The sequence below is a fragment of the Ursus arctos genome, chromosome Y, assembly GCF_023065955.2.
Source record: "Ursus arctos isolate Adak ecotype North America chromosome Y, UrsArc2.0, whole genome shotgun sequence".
NCBI classification, from domain to species: domain Eukaryota; kingdom Metazoa; phylum Chordata; class Mammalia; order Carnivora; family Ursidae; genus Ursus; species Ursus arctos.
Window position 1 is genome coordinate 7912829 of NC_079874.1, and position 21927 is coordinate 7934755.

The following is a 21927-nucleotide window of genomic DNA, read 5'->3' on the forward strand; positions in this document are numbered from 1 at the left end:
TTATTCATCAGAGAGAGAGAGAGAGAGAGAGCACAAGCAGGGAAACAGCCCAGGGAGAGGGAGAGGCAGGCTTCCTGTCGAGCAGGGAGCCCGAAGCGGGGCTCGATCCCAGGAGCCTGGCTGCAGGACCTGAGCCGAAGGCAGACGCTTAAGCGTCTAGCCACCCAGGCGCCCCAAACCCCCTAAACTTGAACAGGAACGCAGCAACCCTTTGGGGAGCTCTGTACACTTGCTGAATAAACTTTGCCCTGCTGCCCACCACTCCTCTTCTGGACTACATCTCCTTTCCACGACACGGCATGACCGAGAACCCGGGCACTGAGGGACCCACAGTCCTGGATCCCAGAGTGCTGTCTCATCGGAGAGGACCACATCAGGAGTTCACTAGCGTTCTGGCTCCATGACTCTGAACCACGTGTGTGTCCCTGGCCCTTCTGGATCTTCGTGTTCTTGTCTGTGTAAAGCGTCCCTCTTTGCCCGTGTTAGTCTGTCTTCCCGAACATGCCTTGGCGTGTCTTGGCCCGGCTGTGCCTGTGCCGTCAGGTCTCCCATCTCGCATCCGTGCTGAGCCCAGATAGGCACAGCTGTGCCTCTAGGAGTGCTTTGGGCTTTGCGAGTCTCTGCTTGGCTACAGCTGCCGGGCCGTTGGCCTGCCAATGTGTTGGCGTAAGGGTTCCTGTCTCTGAGTCTGTCCACCTGTGAATTGGACCCCGTTTCATCCATTTTGGGGTCAGAATCCTCTCCTCCTCCGACGGGGGCGCGTTAGGAATCTTTGGTGAGTCTTGAGAAGTCCTTCACTTCCTGTACCGTAGGGTGGCGCAGTGATGCCTCCTTGGAAACAGAGGAAGGGCCAAGCTCCTCCTGCCGGGCAGCGAGGGGCTCACCAAAGGGTCCTCAGCCGCCCCGCTTAGGGCCGAAGGTCACTCATCGTTCTCCCTTTTCCCGCTTTCAACTACTTTGGGGCCTCAGTCTCTTGCACAGTGCGTTGATGTGGGCAGGTTTTCAAAGGCAGAACATCCTGCTGCCCTCCCCATCTTGCTGTGTTGCCCCGTCGCCTGCTCCTGAGCAGGACCGACTGACGTCCGCCACTGTGGTACTTGGTTTCTGTGTAACCCATGCCCCTTTCCATCCTCAATTCCTGCGTTACGTCCTCCTTTGCTGTCTGCTTCGTGTGTCTGGGAGACAGGCGGACATCTCTGGCACCACTGGATCGAACTGCGCTAGGCCTCCGAGACCTTGTGCGTGAGCGAGGTACCCAAGGCACCGTCAGGGACATGCGGGGACCTCCAAGAGGTCCTTCCTGCCCCTTCGTTCTGAAATTCCTCTGCAAACGCTTGGCTGATCCCAACGCTAGGGACGCAGCCAATATTGCCACCTGCCGGCCCGGGGCACCTTGGGTCGGTAGAACTCCTGCGCCTGGCGGAACTCAGTGTTCACACCCCGACCCCGTTCACCCCGTCACCACTGCTCTACCCTGGGGTTGCTTGCCCGCCTCTGGCTCTGTTAGCTTCCTACACATGGGTGCTCCCACCCATAGGCTTCCTCCTGGGAAGGGGCTGGCTTCCTCCACGGTAGACAGTGCTTTACCGATTCTACGCTGAACGCCCCTTCTTGGGGGCCCTCCCCACTCACAGTTGCAGGGAACACCCCAGCCTGGGGGAACCCAGGTTTGCCCATACGTGGACTTGGTTGACGTAGTGGGCGAGGGGCCTGCTCCCGGCTGGGTGTCCTGACTCCACTTCACGTTCCCACAGCTTACAAGACCCAGCTCTGTGCATGCTGAGCCGACGATCCTACACGTGCCCCTGCTTGGATGCACTTGTCCTTCAGGCCACACAGGCAACGCAGCGTGGTTCCATAGGCAAATCCTGCTCTCCTGTTTCCTCTGCGAGTACTTTACGGGGATGCCTTGTATCTCAGGCTAGCCCTTTGACTTAAGGGTCTAGTGACCGGCTTCCTTTCAGCAGGTAGGACTCTGCTTATCTTAGAGCCACACACCCCCGCCGCCACCCCACGGCCCTCTCCCTACCACCCTAGGCTCATCCTCTCACTCCTTCTCCTGATGCCTGGTGCATATTTTCTCGGGCGTCCTTGGCGACCATAACCTTTACGTTACACTCTTTTTCCCTGAACGTGTTGAAGGTTATCACCCACTGCCTTCTGGCCACCGTCCATCCTAAGGGGAAGCTGGCTCTTCCTCCCACTGAGGAACCCCGGGGTGTGATGGGTCAGTCCCGCCTCTGTGGGCTGCCGAGAGGCCTGTCCTTGCCTTTGCACCAAACACAAGAGCCCATTGGCCTGGGCATCCCTTTGGATCCTTCCTTCCCCTAGGACTGCATTGGGCTCCTTGGATGTGCAGAGTCAGCATTGTCCGCAAAGTGGCAAAGCTTTATCACCTTAGGTCCTCATGCACTGGCTGCCTCTTCCTCTCTCCCACCTCTTCCTGGCATTCCCAATTTGTGCCTGCTGGTGGTCAGCATGAGCTGACCCCTCTCCCTCCCTCTCCCTCTCTCCCTTCCTCTCTCCCTGCAGAGTCTCTCCCTCCTCTCTCCCTCTCCCTTTCCCTCGCTTCTCCTCTCCATCCCTCCTCTCCCTCTCCCTCCTCTCTCCCTCACCCTTCTGTGTCCCTCTCCCTCCTCTCTCCCTCCTCTCTCTTCTTCCCCCTCCCTCCTCCTCTACTTCTCCCCTCCTTTCCCTCTCTTCACCCTCTCCCTCTCCTCCCCCTCTCCCTTCTGTGTCCCTCTCCCCCCTCTCTCCCTCTTCTCTCTTCCTTCCCCTCCCTCCCTTTTCCTCCCTCCTCAGTCCTACTCTCCCTCTCTTCCCCCTCTTGCTCTCTTCCCCGTCTCCCATCACCTGGAGCCCCCAGCCTTCTCCATTTCCATGGCTGTGCTGCTTCTGGTGCAGTGTTGCCTCAGGAGCTTCCTTCAGGGGCTCGAGCAACATGACAAGAGCTAGTGTACTTAGGACTGTAGTGGTAACTCCAACGTCTGGGCTGTCTCAGGGACGGTGTTAGAAAATTTTGCTTCTCCCGCCATATGGCCTTTGGTTTTGCTCCCTTCCTCGTTTGCGTCAACAAGCAGATTTTGAAACACTGAAACGTGCTACCGCCAAAAGCCCTGCACTTTACCCCAAGGGGGACCCTCCTGCCCCTTTCCGGTTGAAATCCTCCAGGCGCCCAGACCCATTCCTTTTAAATGAGGCCCTCCCACAATGCAACACTAACCCTCGCGGCCTTGGCATCACCCACGCGGCCTTCCTGGCACTCAAGGCGGTATCCCTCGGGCACCTCAATGTTCACCCAAGGTGGGGACCGCCATGAGGCGTGGGACTGTCCCGAAGGACCTGGTGAGTACCGGAGAAAGGGCACGTGTGCTGCCAATGCTCGCTGCCATATCCCCTCGCAGGCAGGTGGTCCACTCGGTGACAGACACAGCAGGAACATGCAGCCAGTGGGGGGACCAAAGGCAGTGGAGCTGCCCAGCAGCCTCAGCTCCTCAGGAAGGTGGATAAAAGCAGGCTCCGTGGACCATTCTGCTGGAGCTCTGACATCCTTGGCAGTTAGAGCAGGAGGGAAGGAGGACACGAGAGTCCCCCAAGGAAGGAGAAAGCAAAGATGGGAAGAGAGCCAGACAGAGAAGGGTGTGGCAGAGGAAAGTACAGCGGGAGCAAGTCCTGCCAGCGGCTTTGACGAAAGACTACCCCGAGTCACTGTGTAGGCTACATGGCCTGCCCATTGGCATGCCACCGAGTCCGAATCCCGGACCTCCCTGGGGCTGTGTTAGTAGCTCTGTAGGCACCGTGGGGTGGCCAGGGACCTTGGCTCTTTGCTAATTTGAGGCCAGTTATGTGTGTGTGTTTCCTCTCTTTTGAGGAGAGTCCGGGCGCGGAGGGGGTGAGGGAGGCAGCCCCTGCATCCTGGATCCTGGTGGGCGGCCCCCTGACACCCTTCGCCACCGTTCGGGTAAATGCGGGAAGGCCATGGGCACAGCGATCTGGCGGTGGTTGGAGCACCAGGTAATGGCTCCAGGGCTTTCCTTCAGGGTCACTAAGAAAGGGCCGGGTGAGGCTTCCGGGGGTCAGGGGGTCACCCTCTTGAGCCGTTGCATTGGAATTCCCCAGTGCCAGCAGCCTGGTCCCCCTGGACGGCCGGGAAAGGCAACACGGGCTGTGTGATAGGAGGGACCTCCGGCTCATGGCCTGGCAGGTGATAGCCGGGAATAGACCAGGTTCCAGATGCGGAGGCCACCCCGGAGGAGGAGGCACACAGGCCGGCTCCCTGGCTGGTGCCTTCGGGGGCCGAGGGGCGGGGGTCTGGGCGGGCACACGCTCCGCCCTGTCATCCTCAGTACGCTCCGTGCCCAGCGGCCTGGGCGTGACTCAGGGCTCCGTGTCACAAAGGCCGCATGCGTGGCGTCGCGTCACCGTCGCCCCGTGGCCATCTGGTCCCTAGCTCTTCTGCGCATGCCTTCACCAGCCTCCGGCCTCTTGGAGGCCTCTGCTTCCCGCCTCCAGTTGGGGGCGCCAGAGCTCCACCTGCCGGCCGCGTGCGGGAGCCAGGTGCTGGCTCCTCCAGCTCCTTCGCTCCGCTGCGGGCTCTGCTCCCTCAGCACCAGCACCACATGGAGAGCGCGGCGGGCTCCGGGCAAGGCGGGGCTGCCCTGCCATCCTGGAGCACCTTGTTCCTGGAGGGGGGCCGTGAGGCGCCGGAGCCCTGCGCCCAGGCAGGCGCCTGGGGTGAGGCGGGGCCGCTGCAGGCCCTAGGTGCCGGGGGGATGGGCGCAGAGGCTGTGCTGGGTGCGGAGGCCCAGCAGGGCAGAGAGCAGGCCGGCCCCGGGGACGAGTTGGTGCTGGTGGTGGAGGATATCATGGCGGTGGTGGAGGTCGTGGCCGAGGAAGACCAGGAGGCGGTGCAAGCACAGCAGGACGAGCAGCTGCAGCAGCTGCAGCAGGGGGAGTCAGGGCCGGGTCCCGAGACAGCCGGCGCCCCACTTGCCGCGCTGGAGATGGTTCAGTTCGCGCTCAGCTCTGTGGATGCCCAAGCTACCAGGGCCTACTTGCGGCTCAAGCGCAGGATGAATCAGAAGCGGAGTTCTCACCTGGCTCGAAGAAGGGCCATCATCCAGCGCATCCCCGGCTTCTGGGCCCAGGCGGTATCCTTTCTCCTGCTGGGCTTGGGTTTGTCTGCGGTGGAGGTCCACTGGGAGGAAGGGACCAGCAGAGGCTCTGCCAGGGGCAGGAGCGCTGGGGGAAAGGGTCCCCGGCCCCTCTCCACCCCCAGTGGGAGTGGGTCCCCCGTCCCTATAAGGCGCAGCACAGGGGCGTGGGCCTGGAAGGTGGGGGGAAGGCAAGGGCTGAGGCTTGTGGAGACCACGTCTGAGCAGAAGCTGCGGGCAAATGCTCTGGGACTGCAGGGAGCACTCCCAACACTCTCCCAGGGGTCATGGAGCACATGTCCACACCCTGCATGTCTAGTGTAGTTCCACCCTTGGCTCGGAGCAGGTCCTGGAAGGAAACGTCCTGCCGGCTGCGTGGGGTATGCCCATTGAGAGGCAGGCCACCCCCTTCCCTGTCCTTCAGAGCCTGTGTTCTTTTCCAAAGAGTACAGTGCCCACCCACTGCTGCGTCCTCATGCGGCTTCCAGAGTCATTCAGCAGGCCGCCAGGCTTCCCCGTACATCAGAAACCCAGACACGCTGTACGCGGTGCTGCAAACTGTCTCCTCAGGCCCTACACAGCCAGGCTGCGGCCCCATGCCCAGGCGCCCCCCCACCCCCCGTTTGCTCCCTCCGTGTCTCTCCCCTCTATGTGCGTCCCACCCTCTCCCTCGCTCCCCTCTGCCCTCCCTCTGTGTCCCTTCCTCCTGTGTGGGTATCTCTGTCTCTGTCTCTCCTTTGCTTCCCCCCCCCCCCGTTGCCACCCAACCCCCTTCCCTCCCTCTCTCGCTGAACCTAACGGGCCCTCCCTTTGCCCTGTGGGTGTGCAGCCAGGCTAAGGGAGATGAGTGGCCCCTTTGTGGGCGCAGAAGGCCCCTCCAGGACACAGGCCTGCAGGCCAACACATATGCAAACACGGCCCTGAGAGCGCGACCGACCACATCTGGACACCCAAAGCAGTCACTGCCTGCCTGCCAAACACACAGGCCAGGGTGACGGTGGAAGGGAGAACAGGCAGGCCCTTGACCTTGTCCTGCCGGGCGCAGACCCTCTCGGAGGCACTGGAAGCCAAGGCACCTGCTGGTATTGAGCAGCTGTGATGAAAGAGCAGGAGCTGAGTGGCTTGGGAGGGCAGCAGGGCCTGGTGGTTCTACCCGTGCCCTGTTTGGGGCCCTTCCTCTCCCCGGGAAGGGCTGGGTTGGTCCTGGCTCTCCTTCCATAGCGCTGAAGGCGAGGCTCCTTGACCCAAGGCAGATCCTGAATCACCCCCAGATATCAGCCGTGACGGGTGACCAGGACAAAGATGTGCTCAGCTACATGACCGATTTGGAGGTCAGCACTGGGAGTGGGTGGCGGGGGTAGGACCACTGGGAGTGGAATTTGGGCAAGGGAGGGCCCGGTAGTATTGTTCAGCGGAGGATGCAGGGAGCATCTCGGGACCCGTGGAGGACAAGTCCCCTTCCCCTCGTCTTTCTTTTATGTTGCAGGTGGAGGAACTGGGCCGTCCCAAGGACCACAGCAGGTTGATGTTCTTCTTTGGGAACAACCCCTACTTCCAGAACAAAGTGATCCTTAAGGAGTATCACCTTAGCATTGCCGGTAGGAGTGGGCTAGAGCTTCGAGGGTGCCGGGGGCGGGCCGGCGGGGGCAGGTGGGCACTCGGGAGGAGCAGGGAGTGTGCAGGGACACAAGTGGAAGCCAGAGCCGGCACAGGAGGGAGAGAGGCTGAGAGGAGAGCGGGAGAGAGGGCGACAGGGTGTGGGTCCTAGGCAGTGCAGAGCCTCCCCTGAATTTTCCCTTCCTGCAGGATACAGGGCGACTCGGTCCACTCCAGTGCAGTGGTTCTGGGATGAAGAACGTGGAGCTCCCAGCCGAAGACTCGACTCCACCAGCCTTACCTTCTTCAAGTGGTTGTGCGACCCCAGCTGCCCAGGGTCTAACAAGATTGCCGAGGTGGGGCCGCTGAGGCCTTCATTAGCATTGGTGATGGCAATGGGGGCAGCCTGGGAAGGGGTCCCGGGCCCCGTGCTCACCTGGGCGGTTTCCCCTACCAGATCATCATCGAGGACCTGTGGCGCAATCCCTTGCGGTACTACCTGAGGCAGGGAGGCAGCCGACGACACTGAGCAGACAGGAGGACCTGTCGGTGAGTAGCCGGGCCACTGCGTCCTGAAATATGTGTGGGAGGTGCCAGGGCACAGTCGGGTTTGGGACTCAGTTTGGAAACTGAGGCTCAGAGGACCCTGGGCCCCGGATCACCCAGGGAGCGGCTGGAGGGAGAGTAGGGACCCTGGCGAGGGAACTCAGGGCACACACCCAGGGCAGGGTGTCCACTGGGGCAAGTTCATCCGGTGAGCCAGGTGGGAGCCAGAAAGTCTCAGGTCGTTCGGGGGAAGCAAGGCTCCTCCACCCCATTTCTCTGAACACTCACCCATGGCCGTCCGCCGGGTCCTCAGTTCTCCTGCTGGCTTTTCAGGTGGGGACAGTCTGCCAAAGTTTTCGAGTGGGGCTCCCTTGTCCCGAGACGCTCCGACGTCCCTCCGTGTTACGGACCACCCCGTGGCCTCCCAGAGCCACACGGCCATTCTTGGCAATGGTACTAGGCCATCTGGAGGAGGGTGGTGAAGCCCTAGAGGAGGAGGAAGCGGGATCCCACAAGGACAGGGCCCTCGGTCACCGCCGCCTTAGCGATCCTCGGCATGAGGCAGTGTCACGAACACCTCCCTTGTGCGTCCGTGTGTCGTGTGTTTGTGTGTGTGTGTCGCGGGCACGGCAGCTGTGCGGACGTGGACACCGCAGAGCATCAGAGTTGGACCAACGAGAAGCAGTGGAGGAGGCGTCCAGCGTTGTGAGAGACGGGTGGACGAGTCTACGTGGTGCTCTGCCCGCACAGGACAGACGTGGGGGAACAGATCTTCAGGGCCAGCTCTAGAGAGTGTCCAGCACCCAGATCGCCAGGGATGGCGGGCGAGTCATAAACAAGTTCAGAAGCCCTATGTGTCTGTGTGTGGATGTGTATGGGGGACCCAGCACACGGCCAGTAGGAGATCAGCCCTGGCCTGTGGGATTCCGTGTGTGCGGGGGCTGTAAGGCACGGGGGCAGGGCAGGGCAGGGCTTGGTTGTGGAGAGACCACCGCTCTTGCTCGGCAGGTCAGGGAGGAGGACGGGAAAGGGCACACCTCTCTACATGGGAGCCGTGTTCTTCAGGGCAGGGGAAGGGGCGTGCCGAGCGGGGCACTCGTGGCCCGGTGGCTCTGCTACCGCCCCGTTCACCCCGCTTGGAGAGCTTCTCCCTGTACCCTTTCTCCTGGAAGCGTGCCCTGCATTGCTGTGATGCCGTCCCGTGCATGCTTCCTCTAGTCAGGATCACCGCAAAACCACGTGTCCCTGGAGGACTAAGGAGGCGGTTCCTCAGGGTCCCTCACGGTCCCTCCAAACCCACGTCCTGTCCCTCTGCACCACCCTCCCACAGGCGTGCATGTGTGTGTGTGTGTGTGTGTGTGTGTGTGTGTGTGTTGCGTGTTCAAGTGTCTGCATGAGCACACACCTGTCCCAGTGTGGTTGTAGGCCCTGTTCGATGATGGAGAGGGACTGCGGGGTTTCTAGCTCTGCTGACTGAGGAGAAAGGGGCCAGTGGCTGACTGCAGCCACATCCCTCCTGACACACAGACGTCGTGGGCATTCCTTGGGTATTCAGGGGTGTGTCTGCCCCCGGATGCCACACGCAGAGGGGCCAAGGGGAGCAGGGAGGGGTGGGAGCTGGCAGGCGTATGTCAAGCGACCTCCCATCTGTGCTGCTGGCACGGCTGGTCCCAGCTGTGGGAAACACCGTGAGGTTTCAGCATGTGCTACAGAGGGGCTAAGAACTTGTGCCCCGATTTGCGCTGTCGGCCAAGGGTCCCAAAGAGTAAGTAAGTCCCCACTGGCAGTACGTTTCTGCAGAGGAAAGAGTCCTGAGGGGAGCGCTCCTCCTGGCCGAAGGGCCGTCCTGGTGTCCGATGAGCTCCCGGTTGGGGCGGTCATCTCTGCCTCCTGTGGACCAGGTGGAGAAGAGGGAAAGGAGAGGAGGTGGACCCTCAGGGCCCGTGTTCTCTGCCTCACCGAGGGGCACCTAGCTTGCTGCTCCTGAGTCGACAGGCGCTTCCCAAATCAACACCTCTCACTACCCCTGAGCTGGCTCCCACCACCAGCATGCCCCCGAGGACGCACTTCCCCAGGTGACGTTCCCCACTAGCTCTGCCACAACTGGACCTCGCAACGTGGGCCCCAGCTCTGTCTTCCTGTTGCCCATCAATGGTCTCTGTGTGAGCGACCCAGTGGCCCCTGGGCTGCTATGCTGACAGCTCAGCCTGTTTGGACTCTTGGCCTCTCGTCTTTGGGGAACTCTGTTCCTTCCTGCCTGTCGGAGCAGCTAGCTGTAGGTAGAGGAGGGTTCTGGCCTTCGGGCTCTGGAAGCCCTGCTGGGCCCATGGCCCCATGTCCGGAACAGCACTAGGTGGCACCACTGTGTGGCAGTGGTGGGGATCTGAAGCCCGATACACTCCTCAGGAACAGAGTAGTGCGCTGGAGAGCCGCAGTGCCGTGGGCACAGGGAGCTTCCCTTGAGCCACTGGAAAGGCTGTTCCCTCATACACGTCTTCCCGGCTCCTTGACTCCTAAGCTGCAGGGCAACCTGGCAGCTCCCATGGTCTGGTCCCTAGGATTCTTCATGTCCGCAAGGTGGAGCTGAAGACCCATGGACCCCACTGGTCCCCCACGGGACCGGCCAGCATGCCTTAGGCCCTAGAAGTCCCCAGAAAGGGCCAGCCCACCATGCCTGTTTTCCCTGGAACCTTCTGGGCTTCCTCTGGGCTTTCGGGAAGGACCTCCCAGCTATAAAAGGGAGAGGAAAGGCTGGACGGTAGCCACATGCCCTGTGCCCCCAGAGCAAGGCGCCGTGCTGCCTCGGCCACGTGGAAGACCTGTCTGCCGTGGAATGAGGTGGGGTTGATTGGATGCAGGCATCAGCTGCCAGGGAGTAAGTCTTACGTTGCCACGCCGTCTCCGGGGCATGGCTCGTGAGGCACTTTGCCGGCACCGAGGACAAAGTGGGTGTGGAAGAAGGCCCTACTTTTCAGTCATGCCTGGAGAGACTGGCTTGCATTGGCACCAAAGCAACTGCCCAAAGCTTACTGTGCCGGCTTACAAGCACACTCTGGGTGTCCTCTCACCACGACTGCGAGCCCGCCGCGGGGCCGTGGTGGCCCGGCCTGATATTCCGCTCACGGTCTGACCCGGGTGGCCTGGACGGGCCAAGGCTAGGAAGGGTACGTTCTCTTCTGCAGGCCAGGCGAGCCGGGAACCCCTTCCCATGGCATTCGCAGTGTTGGCACAATGCAGCACAACACATTCTGTGTCTAGTGGGAAAGGCGTGTGCATTCCTGCTACGTGTGTCCTGGGTGCCGTCCTCAGCTCCTTGCCGCCTGACCTCCCTAACAGCAGACAGACAGGTGGCTCCAGGCCAGCAGACGGCATCACCTGCCACCCTCTTAACAGGGTTCACCCAGACATCCTCTTCAGGGTCCCCTTTGCTCTATGCTCGTGGCTCCTCTAAGGGTCAGTTGCTCTGTCCTCCAGGGCAAACACACTGCGTGTCTGCTTGCGTGGTTGTTGGGTGAGTGTGCTGCTGTGGGACCCCGCTTGGGACCTTTTCCAGGGTCACCTGACTGGGTGCCAGTCACAGAGGGGGACAGGGCTTTTATGCCCAGGGAAAAGAGCTGCTCAGAGGGGTGAATGCATCTTCTGTCCTGAAGTCCTTCTCCCCTAGAGACCGTGTGGCCAGTGAGGGGCCAGAGAAAGAGCACCTGAACCCAAAGACTTAGAGGAAGACGAAGAGGAGAGCAAGAAGAAAGCACAGGCACGCAGATGGACAGAGCACTCTTTGTCACTCTTCTCCTGAGTAGCAAAGGACATGGGCTGGAACAAACTGTGGCCACACTTTTCCCCCCACGCTGGCCTGGCAGAGAGCATCGGGGCACCTGTGTCCTGGAATTGCCCTAGATTCTCCGGGGCATGGGCTGACGCTTTCCACACACACTGGTCCAGGGCTCTCGGGGGTGTGTACCGTGTCCTGAGTCCTAGAGGAGTCTATTCGGGTAGGCGAGGGACAGCCTGGCATTGCCTGGCTTCAAATACCAGGCGGAGGGCCCCCCGGGAGGAAGCGGCGGGAGGGGTGAAGGTGGAGGTGTGTCCCGGCGGGACTGCAGGCGGGGGCGCCGCAGCTGGCTCCCTGAGTGGTGCCTGCAGCGCGAGGGGCGGGGCCCTGCGTGACCACGCCCACCAGCCGTTACCTGATTGGACGCGGGGTTCTCCCTCGTCCAAGGCCAGCCCAGGACTCAGTCCCACCAAGGCCGCACACGTGATACAGCGTCCTCCTGGGGCGTCACAGCATGCCCGCTATCCCTTGTGCGCATGCGTTCAGCGGCCCACGGCCTCTGGGAGGACGCTGCCTCCCGCAGACAACCAGGGGCGCCGGAGCTCCACCTGCCCGACCCTTTGCGGGAGCCACGTGCTCTCACCTCCAGCTCCTCTCCGCTGCTGGCTCTGCTCGCTCACGACCAGGACCACATGGAGAGCGCGGCGGGCTCCGGGGAAGGCGGGGTGCCCCGCCGTCCTGCACCACCTTGGTCCTGGAGGGGGGCCGTGAGGCGTCGGGGCCCCGCGCCCAGGCAGGCGCCCGGGGGGACGCAGGGCCGCTGCAGGCCCTAGGTGCCGCCGGGATGGGCGCAGAGGCTGTGGTGGGTGCTGAGGCCCAGCAGGGCAGAGAGCAGGCCGGCCCCGGGGACGAGTTGGTGCTGGTGGTGGATGTCATGGTAGCGCTGGACCCTGGTGTAGAGGAGGTTGGAGGGGAGCACACTGTAGAGGAATCAGAGGAGGAGGAGGACAAGGAGGCTGAGCAGGAAGCCAAAGTTGCGGTGGAGTCTCAGGACACAGTCAAGTCTGAGGAAGAGGAGAAAGCTGAAGTGGTGGCACGGCCTGAAGAGGCTGAGGAAGGGGAGGCTGTTGAGGATGAGAAGGAGGACACTGAGGAGGGGGCTGTTGCGGAAGAGTCTGAGATATACCTCCAAGAGGTTACGGAGGTGGGGGAGGAAGCTGATGAGGGAAATGAGAAGTCCACGGAGAAAGAGCATGAGGAGGCGGAGAAGGCTGAGGAGGATTCTGTGGACGGAGCATCTGAGGCCAAGGAGGAGGAGGCTAAGAAGGAGGAGGACGCAGATGGTGAAGAGCAGGTGGCTGAGGAAGAGGAGGCCGAGGAGTGGGAGCAGCCTGAGGAAGGGGAGAAGGCTGAAGAGGCTGAGGAGGTGGCTGTGCAGGAGGAGGCCAGGGAGGAGGGCCAGAAGGAGGAAGAGGCGCAGGAGAAGCAGGAAGGGGAAGAACAGCCAGAGGCACGGCGGGGTCCATCCCTGTCCCCGCTCGAGGCTCTAGGGGCCCTGCAGTCCGAGCTGGAGCCCGGGAATAAGCAAGCCAGCAGGTCCTACTCTCTGCTCAAGCTCAAGTCATGTCAGAGGCGGCAGCGTCACCTGGAACACCGAAGCGCCATTATCCGGGGCATCCCTGGCTTCTGGGCCAAGGCTGTATCCTTCATGCTGTCACTGAGGGATTCCGATGTATCTGGGCCAGTGCGTGAGGAACGAGAGGGAGGGGGCTGTTGACTATCAACATGCATCATGGGGGGGAACCCCCCTCACGCCCCGCAGCATTGCAGAGGACACGCTCATGCCGTGGGGATCAAGACAGCCTGGAAATCCTGGTTCCGGTTGGGCGTGGGGGCCGCAGGGTGCTCTGGGTGTCGCACGAGGCACTGAAACTCCGCTGGGCATCTAGGAGCACTGGTTCGGGTCAGAGTCAGGAATAGCAGCAGGGTCTCTTCACCCAAAACACATTCACACCAAGCACGGGTTCCCCTGGGTAGAATGCTGCAGGCAAGGGGTGGTGAGAGCCCACCCGGTCAGCCTGAGGCAGGAATGTGTGCTGTCCGGAAACGCGCTAGTTCTGCCTAGCCATCAGCACACGAGGATGAGCTGTGGAGGGGGTGTGGGGCGGGAGGGGTGTCTCTCAGGATGCCAGCTGCCTGTGTCCCTGCTGAGATATGTAGCACCACGGGGCGCCGTGGTCCTTGAGGCAGCCGGGGCGGAGGCAGTGGGACCCCGCGGCGGAGAGGGGAGACAGTGCCCGGTTGCTGTCCAGACTCGCTCTGTTGCTGTAGCTCTTTCATCTCCAGCCCTCGGAGATCCTTGACCGAAAGCAGTTTGTGAACCACTCGCAGATGTCAGCCATGATCAGTGAGCAAGATGAAGGCATACTTGGCTACCTGACGGATTTGAAGGTCTGGCCCGGGAGACTGAGGCCGGGGTGGGGGACAGGAGAGGAGAGGGTGGCCAAAGTGAGTCCTCCCCAAAGTCAGGAGGGTCAAGGTCTGCTGGACAGAGCTTTCACGCCTCTGCCCCACTTTCCCGCCGGGCAGGTGGAGGAACTGCGGTTTCCCCGTGAGTGCCGCCACATCCTGCTCTTCTTTCGCAAGAACTCCTACTTCCGGAATGAAGTGGTTGTGAAGGAGTATGTCGTCAGCGCTGCTGGTAAGAGGCCGCTGTCTGGATGGGCGGTGGCAGGTGGAGGAGGGCGGGTTGCCTTCCCCGACTCATTACCCAGCACCCTGTCACACACTCGTCTTCCTGCAGGGTACGGGCCATCTCATTCCCCTCCCATCCAGTGGCACCAGGATTTCGAACGAGAGGCCCACAGCCGCAGGCACCACAACAGCAGCCTTAACTTCTTCAACTGGTTCTCTGACCACAGCTTTGCCGGGGCTAGCAGGATAGCTGAGGTGGGGCCCTGTGACAAACAGCGTAAATGACCTTGCTGGCTTCTCCAGCTGCTTGGGATGGACACCTGAGCCCTGCCCCCGTTTCTCCTGCCAGATCCTCATGGACGACCTGTGGCCCAATCCCCTGCAGTATTATGTGAGCAAGAAGGCAGCAGGAGAGGGAACTGAGAGGACGACAGGTGAGGAGCCCAGGGCGTGGGCGCCGAGACGTGTGCTGTCGGGATCCCTGGGCCCTGGGCTACACAAAGGGAGACACTGAGGTTCACAGGAACACTCCGAGACAGCGACCCCGGGACAAAGCACGTCACCCTGACATGGAACGTGGGGAGGTGCAGTGCCAAACGGGTTGTGCCTGGGGAAGCTTGAGGCAGGCGAGGCCACGCAGCGTCATGGAGCAGAGCCGGAGAAGCAAAGCCGGCTCAGCGGCTGCACTTGCGGCAACTGTCATTCTGTGGCCCGTGAACCCCAGCCTCAGGTCTGCGAGCAGCGCATTACAAGGGTGACCAGAGGCACCCTTGGCCCAAATGTCTGGGTGTCCTGGTGCAAAGCCGCACCCCGCCTTCCCGTCCCTTCTCTGTGTTGATCACCACAGTTGTCCCCTTAAATTCCGGAGGCATCTCCTTTGCCAAGCCCACTGGCCCGCGGGCAGTCATGAAGGAGCAGGCTCGGTAACACGTGGCTGGAGGAAACATAAAGCGATCACAGTCGGGGGCAGGGGCTTGGCCAGGGGAGAATGAACGCCATTCCCGACGAGAACCTTGAAACCCTCAAGCAACCTTAAGTATGGCCCAGTGAAGATACCCACTGCTGTCCTCCTGTGTCCGTGTGCACGTGTGTCCCCGCGTGCGTGCTTGTGCGTGTGCGTGTGCGTGTGTGTGTGTGTGCCATCTCGTCTAGGGAGCTTCATGATGTTGAAGTGAGGATGAGGACCATCGCACTTGACGGAAAGCAGTCCGGAAACTTCAGAAGGAGCCGAAGGGTCAACCCGCTTCCTCTCTGCAGGAAATAACTGAAGACAGGTGCCGGGGTGAAACACGGCCTGTTGAGGCCCCGGGAGCCCTGGAGAAATATCGAAATGTAAATAAACAACGTCAAGTGTGTTTCCGTGTGTGTGTGTGTGTGTGTCTGTGTGCTCTGGCACACGCACTCTTCCTCCTGGAAGGGGCTCCAGGGGACTGACTGAACACAGCGGCTGCATGTCGGTGTTTTCCTTCTGCGCCTGGGCTTCCCCAGTCTGTGGATCGGCCTGTCCTGTAGGCTTGCCCACAGGGCTAGGACACGCATGGTCTGGGACTGCATCCCAGGGGGCAGAGGTACCGTTCCCCCAGGCCCAGTGGGGCTGGGCAGGGAGAAGACCTGATCGAAAGGCCAGCCAACCGGGGCTCATCTCTTCCCTGGGGAAATGAGGGAGTTCAAGGAAAGGGAATAACGAGCCAGGGACAAACACGTCCAGTAGCCAGGTTAGGTGGACGCCGATGGTGGCCTCCAGGGATGCTCCCTGGTGGATGGCCTCAGACACACCCACCGCACATTCCATGGGGGGAGGACTCAAGGTCCATGACTCTGTCGAACCCAGTGCCACTGCTCTCCCCAGGTCTAGGAACGCACACAGCCTCCTGCTGACACAGTCAGGCTCTGAGGACCAGCAACCACGTTAAGGAGTGAGGGCCAGGCTGTATGGAGGGACTGTGGGAGAGGGGACAGAGGGAGCTGGGAGGGTAGGAAACATGACCCTCTCGTTCCGGCACAAGGGCCCAGGAGAAAGGAGAAATTGCACGGGGACACACACACACGCACGCTCACACACAGTGGTGCACAGACACTGCGTCCTCACACACACACTCAAACAGCCGCACCCACAAGCTGACACACACACTCACTCAGGTGCACCCTCAGTCACCCACCCCCCCCCACACTCCACTCCCTCACTTGTCCTGGCACACACAAGCTCACACAGCCACGCTCTGCCGGCATCTCTAGTGCCCTGACTCCCTAGGGCCCTCGTTTGGGCTCCCCCAGACGACAAAGAGGCGGAGGCGTGCGGGAGGGGTGGTATGGTTCCTCAGGACTGGCAAGGCCCAGTCCCCGCAGCGGTGTGCTGTCTGTCCCATGACCACTGTGGTGCTGAGATTCCTGTTTCCACATGGGCTTAAGGCGTTTGCCCAAGGCCCTCTCTCCGCTGAAGACCCCACAAGGTAAGCACCACCAAGAGGCATGAATCACTGGTCCCTGTCACAAGCTGAGGCAGTTAGTCTCCAGGTGTCAGCCCACAAGACCCTTCCACACGTGAACAATAACCCCATAGGTAGGGGCAGGATCAAAGCCGTGATTGCAACACCTTATCAGGGATTGCACAGGGCCCCACACTCCAGGTTGGAAAGAGCTTATCCAACTCCCTAAACTTTTGTTTTGTACATTACCATGGCTTCCAAGATCCTGAAACTTATTTTATTTAAACTTATTTATTTATTTATTTATTTATTCATCAGAGAGAGAGAGAGAGAGAGCACAATCAGGGAAACAGCCCAGGGAGAGGGAGAGGCAGGCTTCCTGTCGAGCAGGGAGCCCGAAGCGGGGCTCGATCCCAGGAGCCTGGCTGCAGGACCTGAGCCGAAGGCAGACGCTTAAGCGTCTAGACACCCAGGCGCCCCAAACCCCCTAAACTTGAACAGGAACGCAGCAACCCTTTGGGGAGCTCTGTACACTTGCTGAATAAACTTTGCCCTGCTGCCCACCACTCCTCTTCTGGACTACATCTCCTTTCCACGACACGGCATGACCTAGAACCCGGGCACTGAGGGACCCACAGTCCTGGATCCCAGAGTGCTGTCTCATCGGAGAGGACCACATCAGGAGTTCACTAGCGTTCTGGCTCCATGACTCTGAACCACGTGTGTGTCCCTGGCCCTTCTGGATCTTCGTGTTCTTGTCTGTGTAAAGCGTCCCTCTTTGCCCGTGTTAGTCTGTCTTCCCGAACATGCCTTGGCGTGTCTTGGCCCGGCTGTGCCTGTGCCGTCAGGTCTCCCATCTCGCATCCGTGCTGAGCCCAGATAGGCACAGCTGTGCCTCTAGGAGTGCTTTGGGCTTTGCGAGTCTCTGCTTGGCTACAGCTGCCGGGCCGTTGGCCTGCCAATGTGTTGGCGTAAGGGTTCCTGTCTCTGAGTCTGTCCACCTGTGAATTGGACCCCGTTTCATCCATTTTGGGGTCAGAATCCTCTCCTCCTCCGACGGGGGCGCGTTAGGAATCTTTGGTGGGTCTTGAGAAGTCCTTCACTTCCTGGACCGTAGGGTGGCGCAGTGACGCCTCCTTGGAAACAGAGGAAGGGCCAAGCTCCTCCTGCCGGGCAGCGAGGGGCTCACCAAAGGGTCCTCAGCCGCCCCGCTTAGGGCCGAAGGTCACTCATCGTTCTCCCTTTTCCCGCTTTCAACTACTTTGGGGCCTCAGTCTCTTGCACAGTGCGTTGATGTGGGCAGGTTTTCAAAGGCAGAACGTCCTGCTGCCGTCCCCATCTTGCTGTGTTGCCGCGTAGCCTGCTCCTGAGCAGGACCGACTGATGTCCGCCACTGTAGTACTTGGTTTCTGTGTAACCCATGCCCCTTTCCATCCTCAATTCCTGCGTTACGTCCTCCTTTGCTGTCCGCTTCGTGTGTCTGGGAGACAGGCGGACATCTCTGGCACCACTGGATCGAGCTCCGCTAGGCCTCCGAGACCTTGTGCGTGAGCGAGGTACCCAAGGCACCGTCAGGGACATGCGGGGACCTCCAAGAGGTCCTTCCTGCCCCTTCGTTCTGAAATTCCTCTGCAAACGCTTGGCTGATCCCAACGCTAGGGACGCAGCCAATATTGCCACCTGCCGGCCCGGGGCACCTTGGGTCGGTAGAACTCCTGCGCCTGGCGGAACTCAGTGTTCACACCCCGACCCCGTTCACCCCGTCACCACTGCTCTACCCTGGGGTTGCTTGCCCGCCTCTGGCTCTGTTAGCTTCCTACACATGGGTGCTCCCACCCATAGGCTTCCTCCTGGGAAGGGGCTGGCTTCCTCCACGGTAGACAGTGCTTTACCGATTCTTCGCTGAACGCCCCTTCTTGGGGGCCCTCCCCACTCACAGTTGCAGGGAACACCCCAGCCTGGGGGAACCCAGGTTTGCCCATACGTGGACTTGGTTGACGTAGTGGGCGAGGGGCCTGCTCCCGGCTGGGTGTCGTGACTCCACTTCACGTTCCCACAGCTTACAAGACCCAGCTCTGTGCATGCTGAGCCGACGATCCTACACGTGCCCCTGCTTGGATGCACTTGTCCTTCAGGCCACACAGGCAACGCAGCATGGTTCCATAGGCAAATCCTGCTCTCCTGTTTCCTCTGCGAGTACTTTACGGGGATGCCTTGTATCTCAGGCTAGCCCTTTGACTTAAGGGTCTAGTGACCGGCTTCCTTTCAGCAGGTAGGACTCTGCTTATCTTAGAGCCACACACCCCCGCCGCCACCCCACGGCCCTCTCCCTACCACCCTAGGCTCATCCTCTCACTCCTTCTCCTGATGCCTGGTGCATATTTTCTCGGGCGTCCTTGGCGACCATAACCTTTACGTTACACTCTTTTTCCCTGAACGTGTTGAAGGTTATCACCCACTGCCTTCTGGCCACCGTCCATCCTAAGGGGAAGCTGGCTCTTCCTCCCACTGAGGAACCCCTGGGTGTGATGGGTCAGTCCCGCCTCTGTGGGCTGCCGAGAGGCCTGTCCTTGCCTTTGCACCAAACACAAGAGCCCATTGGCCTGGGCATCCCTTTGGATCCTTCCTTCCCCTAGGACCGCATTGGGCTCCTTGGATGTGCAGAGTCAGCATTGTCCGCAAAGTGGCAAAGCTTTATCACCTTAGGTCCTCATGCACTGGCTGCCTCTTCCTCTCTCCCACCTCTTCCTGGCATTCCCAATTTGTGCCTGCTGGTGGTCAGCATGAGCTGACCCCTCTCCCTCCCTCTCCCTCTCTCCCTTCCTCTCTCCCTGCAGAGTCTCTCCCTCCTCTCTCCCTCTCCCTTTCCCTCGCTTCTCCTCTCCATCCCTCCTCTCCCTCTCCCTCCTCTCTCCCTCACCCTTCTGTGTCCCTCTCCCTCCTCTCTCCCTCCTCTCTCTTCTTCCCCCTCCCTCCTCCTCTACTTCTCCCCTCCTTTCCCTCTCTTCACCCTCTCCCTCTCCTCCCCCTCTCCCTTCTGTGTCCCTCTCCCCCCTCTCTCCCTCCTCTCTCTTCCTTCCCCTCCCTCCCTTTTCCTCCCTCCTCAGTCCTACTCTCCCTCTCTTCCCCCTCTTGCTCTCTTCCCCGTCTCCCATCACCTGGAGCCCCCAGCCTTCTCCATTTCCATGGCTGTGCTGCTTCTGGTGCAGTGTTGCCTCAGGAGCTTCCTTCAGGGGCTCGAGCAACATGACAAGAGCTAGTGTACTTAGGACTGTAGTGGTAACTCCAACGTCTGGGCTGTCTCAGGGACGGTGTTAGAAAATTTTGCTTCTCCCGCCATATGGCCTTTGGTTTTGCTCCCTTCCTCGTTTGCGTCAACAAGCAGATTTTGAAACACTGAAACGTGCTACCGCCAAAAGCCCTGCACTTTACCCCAAGGGGGACCCTCCTGCCCCTTTCCGGTTGAAATCCTCCAGGCGCCCAGACCCATTCCTTTTAAATGAGGCCCTCCCACAATGCAACACTAACCCTCGCGGCCTTGGCATCACCCACGCGGCCTTCCTGGCACTCAAGGCGGTATCCCTCGGGCACCTCAATGTTCACCCAAGGTGGGGACCGCCATGAGGCGTGGGACTGTCCCGAAGGACCTGGTGAGTACCGGAGAAAGGGCACGTGTGCTGCCAATGCTCGCTGCCATATCCCCTCGCAGGCAGGTGGTCCACTCGGTGACAGACACAGCAGGAACATGCAGCCAGTGGGGGGACCAAAGGCAGTGGAGCTGCCCAGCAGCCTCAGCTCCTCAGGAAGGTGGATAAAAGCAGGCTCCGTGGACCATTCTGCTGGAGCTCTGACATCCTTGGCAGTTAGAGCAGGAGGGAAGGAGGACACGAGAGTCCCCCAAGGAAGGAGAAAGCAAAGATGGGAAGAGAGCCAGACAGAGAAGGGTGTGGCAGAGGAAAGTACAGCGGGAGCAAGTCCTGCCAGCGGCTTTGACGAAAGACTACCCCGAGTCACTGTGTAGGCTACATGGCCTGCCCATTGGCATGCCACCGAGTCCGAATCCCGGACCTCCCTGGGGCTGTGTTAGTAGCTCTGTAGGCACCGTGGGGTGGCCAGGGACCTTGGCTCTTTGCTAATTTGAGGCCAGTTATGTGTGTGTGTTTCCTCTCTTTTGAGGAGAGTCCGGGCGCGGAGGGGGTGAGGGAGGCAGCCCCTGCATCCTGGATCCTGGTGGGCGGCCCCCTGACACCCTTCGCCACCGTTCGGGTAAATGCGGGAAGGCCATGGGCACAGCGATCTGGCGGTGGTTGGAGCACCAGGTAATGGCTCCAGGGCTTTCCTTCAGGGTCACTAAGAAAGGGCCGGGTGAGGCTTCCGGGGGTCAGGGGGTCACCCTCTTGAGCCGTTGCATTGGAATTCCCCAGTGCCAGCAGCCTGGTCCCCCTGGACGGCCGGGAAAGGCAACACGGGCTGTGTGATAGGAGGGACCTCCGGCTCATGGCCTGGCAGGTGATAGCCGGGAATAGACCAGGTTCCAGATGCGGAGGCCACCCCGGAGGAGGAGGCACACAGGCCGGCTCCCTGGCTGGTGCCTTCGGGGGCCGAGGGGCGGGGGTCTGGGCGGGCACACGCTCCGCCCTGTCATCCTCAGTACGCTCCGTGCCCAGCGGCCTGGGCGTGACTCAGGGCTCCGTGTCACAAAGGCCGCATGCGTGGCGTCGCGTCACCGTCGCCCCGTGGCCATCTGGTCCCTAGCTCTTCTGCGCATGCCTTCACCAGCCTCCGGCCTCTTGGAGGCCTCTGCTTCCCGCCTCCAGTTGGGGGCGCCAGAGCTCCACCTGCCGGCCGCGTGCGGGAGCCAGGTGCTGGCTCCTCCAGCTCCTTCGCTCCGCTGCGGGCTCTGCTCCCTCAGCACCAGCACCACATGGAGAGCGCGGCGGGCTCCGGGCAAGGCGGGGCTGCCCTGCCATCCTGGAGCACCTTGTTCCTGGAGGGGGGCCGTGAGGCGCCGGAGCCCTGCGCCCAGGCAGGCGCCTGGGGTGAGGCGGGGCCGCTGCAGGCCCTAGGTGCCGGGGGGATGGGCGCAGAGGCTGTGCTGGGTGCGGAGGCCCAGCAGGGCAGAGAGCAGGCCGGCCCCGGGGACGAGTTGGTGCTGGTGGTGGAGGATATCATGGCGGTGGTGGAGGTCGTGGCCGAGGAAGACCAGGAGGCGGTGCAAGCACAGCAGGACGAGCAGCTGCAGCAGCTGCAGCAGGGGGAGTCAGGGCCGGGTCCCGAGACAGCCGGCGCCCCACTTGCCGCGCTGGAGATGGTTCAGTTCGCGCTCAGCTCTGTGGATGCCCAAGCTACCAGGGCCTACTTGCGGCTCAAGCGCAGGATGAATCAGAAGCGGAGTTCTCACCTGGCTCGAAGAAGGGCCATCATCCAGCGCATCCCCGGCTTCTGGGCCCAGGCGGTATCCTTTCTCCTGCTGGGCTTGGGTTTGTCTGCGGTGGAGGTCCACTGGGAGGAAGGGACCAGCAGAGGCTCTGCCAGGGGCAGGAGCGCTGGGGGAAAGGGTCCCCGGCCCCTCTCCACCCCCAGTGGGAGTGGGTCCCCCGTCCCTATAAGGCGCAGCACAGGGGCGTGGGCCTGGAAGGTGGGGGGAAGGCAAGGGCTGAGGCTTGTGGAGACCACGTCTGAGCAGAAGCTGCGGGCAAATGCTCTGGGACTGCAGGGAGCACTCCCAACACTCTCCCAG